Genomic DNA, 4,955 nt, shown 5'->3' with positions numbered 1-4,955 from the left:
TCAACCGGGCCGTCCCCAGCCCCACCGAGTGCCGGGTCCTCTGGCCACCAGCCCAAGATCTAGACGTGCGAACTGAAGGTCCCACCACCACTCCACGACACCGTCCGAGCTTGGCACCGTGTCCTCACCTGCCAGCACACCCCAAACCGCCACTGGCTCGCGTTACGGCAGACGGACCGGGCCAAAGGATATGGATTTTCACGCCGGCACATCTCACTGCAGCTGCCCCGTGAGTAAAGTCCAAACTAGCTGGCTGCCGGTTATCTTCGTCGTTAAGACAAGTCCGAGCCTTCCCCCAGAGATCTATTTCAAGACAGCGGCACCCAACATCGTTATCCCAAACTCAAGTCCATCAGTCCTCAGAGCACCCGGCACACCGAGATGGACAGACAAGACGGCAGGACCCGGCATTAGTGACTACGCAACTCAGAAAAGTTGCTGAAGAGAAGTTTATCTATTCTAAGTCAGAAAAATGACTTTTTTTTAACCCATTCTACTATCATTTTTCAACTACAGAGCCAGATTTAAGCATCCTGCAAGTACAACCTGAGCGTGAGGCTATTTCCACCCTTGCAGAAAGGCTCACAGTTTGAGAACAAAAAAGATTTGATGCCCACTCACTACTCCAGCCTAAAACTCGCAAGAGCTGCTCTTTTCCTGGAAAGATGAAGGTGTCGTCGTCGTCGTCCCCCGCCCCAATTTTGCTTCTTGCTGTCCACTAACAAAAAAATCCTCCGCGGTCAAGGCACTCCTAGAGCGGCTGGATATTTAAAATATGGCCTTTTCCACCCGAGACTTCAGAAAGCCGATCGCTCATCGTGTCTGGGCTATGTCTGTAACCACGCACACCCTGGAGATCATTATTATTATCAGAGATAATAAATCTCCAACCTTGCCAGAATATTCAGGCGGCACAAAGACAACCAAGTACTTTCAAAAGCTGAAGCCATGAAAAAACAGTAGTTGTGTATTTGGGGTGATTTTCCCCATTTATTACCAAGCCTTTTAGGGCAAACTACCAGAAACAAAACACGCTTAGAAGAGGGAGTTCTGAGTAAAGGCACCAAAACCCATCCCATTTGTGTCCTATTTTCCTGAGCTGGGTGGAATACAAACCCCCAAGAGAGGGCAGCTCTGCACGGCGCTGTCTGACGGGCATCTGAGAGGGAAGCAGGCTCCCAAAGCCACCCAACTGCGCAGGAAAGTGGCCAAATTCGGACTCGGTGCAGCTGTGGGAGACCACTGGGACTCGCTCAAAGCGTTGGCCGAGGGGTATGGGAGATGCAGCTACACGTGTATGTGAAGGGGAGCAAAGAAACCCCGTGTCTGATATTCTTAAACACCAGAGAAATACACCAAGACACAGAAAACTCTGAATTATTTCACGTGTGTGAAGCTTCTCCCTGACCTCGCGCTCTCACCTCAGCTCTCCGCTGTTTCCGCCTCCTGCTTTCCCTGCTGGAATCAGCTCCCTTGGCAAAGCAGGTTTAAAATTCTTCATCTAATGAAGTTATCAGGATAATCAAGTCTGATGCAGCCTTAAAGAAGCTCCTGCTCCGTTCTGAATCCCCGCAACGGGATGAAGGTTCGTATAACCCAGCCTCTACTCACTCGCACCGGCAAACGCCTATCGGTAAATCTGGCAAATCCAGGGACACGTTCGCTGCAGCTTGTACGAGATTTGCTCAATCCAAAGCACCCGAGAAGGCGACGAGCGCAGCTCATCCCCGGCTGTCATTAATTCCTGCAGTCCTGCTTTACATCACCTTCTCTCCGGTGACGCCCCCAAAAGAGACATAGCTGCCCCAAAACGCTGGAAATAAGCCGCACCCCGTAAATCACGCACTTATGGGCACAGTAGTAAAAGTCAGGGTAATTACCTGAAATCAGAGTTGACCCTTCGAGGTGTTTGGTTCTTCTTCACCAGCTGAACCCTCTGACCTTCATTTTCGAAGCTACTATTGAAAGAAAGATCTGTAAGGAAAAGAAACGCGTGTTAATTCAGAATGGCAGCCAAAACACATCGCTAACTTTCATCCTTCTCCTTTTTGTTCTCCAGATTTCTATTTTTATTTCTAGGAAACGATATGTATGAGTCAGAAAACCAAGAACCCTTGATGATGAAAAGCATCGCAACGCAGATGTGGATGGGTGGAGAGATCCAAGGCAACGGTCCAGACCACCATCCAAAGCGTGCACGCTTCGGAATTTAAACGTACTGAGAAAAATGATTTAGTTTGAGCTAACCAACCCAATACACCTCTGAGAGCTCCAGTAAGCACGGGTCCATTCCCTTGTGTTAAGCTTTCCCCAAACAAGAAAAAAATAACCTGCAGAGTACTCAAAAGGGTCTTTCCAGCCCAGAAAGTCCTTTAAGCCGGGTCCGAGACCTGGGTTTCACCCAACGCCTGGGACTGCTGCCCAGCTTTAGGCATCTCAAAGCCTGGCTTAGCAGCTTACAAGAAGTCTCGAACCCATCCGCAGCCCCAAAGCAAGAACCGCGACGCTCGCGCTCCGTCTTTTCACAGAAATTACCCAAAAAACCCCACCAAGCACGAGATTGAAGCTCCTACCGCAAAGGCGATCTCTAGCAAGATGACCGTAACCACAACCAACGCCTTTTTAACATCGCTTGCGCTTGTGAAATACCCACCAACGCCTCCAGACCCAGCTCGCCGGATATTAGAGCCAATAAACACATTAAACTATTTAAAAAAAAAAAAAATCTTTAATTTCACCTTTAGGGGCAGGACAGACCATAAAGGATATGGGAAATGCGACACTTTCCCCCCCCCCAACAAAAGGAATTCAGCGGGTACTAACACGTACAAAACCCAAGAGGCCAAAGAAGGACCGGCTTAACAGCTCCGACTAACTTTAAGCTTAGCCCTAGCAAGCGGGCGTGGAAAATTTAGCTAAAGCAAAGGGAGACTCACCTGCCCCCGGGTGAGAAATACCGAAGGTTGAAAGTGAGGTCCGGAGGTCTCCTGCTCGCAGCAGGACTGACCTCAGAATTCAAACAGGTTGCTCAGGTCTTTGTCACACCACAGCAATTACTGCCAGGTTTTAATTGACGTTTTAGCACTGGTTTTTCAGAGGTTCAGCTGATCTTACGAGTGCCATACTCGCTCTTTACTCGCAGGCTGCTGCCGGTTCGGCTTCTTAACAAAGCCCACCCCGGAGGAAGGTGGACACCCAAAGCAGCTCGAAGGATAAAACACAGACCAAACCCTGCACCCAGCCTGACCGAGCTCGTTAAATACTCCCACCACCATTTCTTCTCGGGGAAGACCTACCACCTCCCTGCAGGCAGGCAAATCCACCGAAAGCTCGAAACACCCAGCGGCACTGCGTCTTTCTGCCTCCCTACGCTTTCTGATACAACTCGTGGTCCGTTCTGGTCACTTCTGGTCCTTTTTAGTGATTACGAACCTAAAACCCCCCCAATTCTGTCAGCATTGCTGTTTCACAAGTATCTCCATTAACAGACCTGCTCCGTGAACGCCACAAATTACAGTTCTATCACTAATCGCATTTATCTGATAACATAAAACAGATTAAATCTCAAATACGGGTTGTTTTTTTTCTTGCAAATACTATTTTTTTAATTTCCCCCCCCCCAGCTAGTGACAGCCACAGCCTCAAACAGATGCAGAAGGGACTTGTTTTCTTCTCCGGTTCCCAAAGTTCAAACTCAGAAGCTTGGAGGAAGAGGCCATTCGCTTAAAAACCATTTATTGTATTTTTTCCTAAAAACATCATTTACCATCTGCGTGTTCAGTGGCTTTTAACTTTCCTTTGGGGGAGGTGGAAAACAAGAATAACTCCGAAGAGCGACTCTTCCTTCCGCAGCCAGAATTCACCCGTTTCCTACAAAACCAGCCCCCTAGCAAAGTACTGAAATAAATAAATCAGTACTTTCAGTCTTCGAAAAATCTTCACGATTCGACCGCTGTGGCACCCGTAATTTACGTTTTCAGACTTCTTTAATGAAGTTCCTTCTCCAGCATCCTCTGTACGGTTCCAGCAGCTAAGACCTCCGAGCACAGCACTCGCCCACAGGAGGAAGGCGCCCGATCTCCTAGTAAGGTTTGCAGCTACAAAAACAAACTAAAAATCGGTGATTTAAATGGTTTACGGTGCCAATTTTTGCTGGTTCCCCCCCCCATCAGGATAAAGCTGAATGCGCAGGTACCATTTACAGGCTGGCAATCACGTTAACTTGGGGGAAAAAAATGTTCCAACCCCGATTAACGCATGAATTTAAGTCACGACTCGAAGAGTACGGGGTGTAAGGGACGTCACAAAACTCCCCAGAAACAGTGAAAATAAGGATTTTTCCCTAAAGAAAGGCTAAGGCCAAGAAAACAGACACTGCAATGCCAACAAACGATTCATGCAGCATCTGAAAATAGACTCACGTTAACTCGAAAAGGTTGGCATTTGTAATTTTGGTGTTGTTAAATTACAAAGTTTTCCTACAAATTCACTGTTTCCATCAGATCCTGACTTCTGAGTACTGAATTACCGAAATCCAAGGTACCGTACAAAAACCCTGGCTGCCTGCTCTTCAGAAAGAGGCATTTGGGTATTAAAAAAAAGCCCCAAACCTGGCATTTTCATGTCGGCTGAAGGAGAGGAACAGCCATTCTGCAGCACCCCAGGATCTCAGCTGACCGTCTCTCTCCCAGCTAAACCGACCGCACGGCACAGACCCCTCATTTCTGCAAGGGCGAAGACTAACGACGCGTGCCAAACGAGTTACGGCCATTCCTGATGCTCTTAGTTACCGGAAGAATCCGATTGTATTTAATCACCTCCCCGATCAACCAACACACTCAAGATTTTATACTCAAAGCATGCACATAAGCATAACGTGATTAACCTTAATCTTTGGAGTGTCACGGCTTTACCAAACAAAATTATTTTACTGATGTTTTAAGCATTCTTAGGTT

The 4,955-nt window shown here is 47.7% G+C and overlaps 1 protein-coding gene across 5 annotated transcripts in view; it reads right to left on the bottom strand.

The window, feature by feature from the left end:
• BRD4 (bromodomain containing 4) overlaps nt 1–1,970 on the bottom strand; it is a 52,810-nt gene extending 50,840 nt beyond the window's left edge. For all 5 annotated transcript variants that reach the window (XM_009322787.1, XM_009322788.1, XM_009322789.1 and 2 more), the window contains exon 1: nt 1,881–1,970. The gene's annotated coding sequence lies outside the window, so the exon portion shown is untranslated. The remainder of the gene's footprint in view (nt 1–1,880) is intronic.
• Nucleotides 1,971–4,955: the final 2,985 nt, after the last annotated feature.

Source organism: Pygoscelis adeliae, unplaced genomic scaffold, assembly GCF_000699105.1.
Source record: "Pygoscelis adeliae isolate BGI_AS28 unplaced genomic scaffold, ASM69910v1 Scaffold434, whole genome shotgun sequence".
NCBI classification, from domain to species: Eukaryota; Metazoa; Chordata; class Aves; order Sphenisciformes; family Spheniscidae; genus Pygoscelis; species Pygoscelis adeliae.
This window is presented reverse-complemented; position numbering and strand designations above follow the sequence as displayed.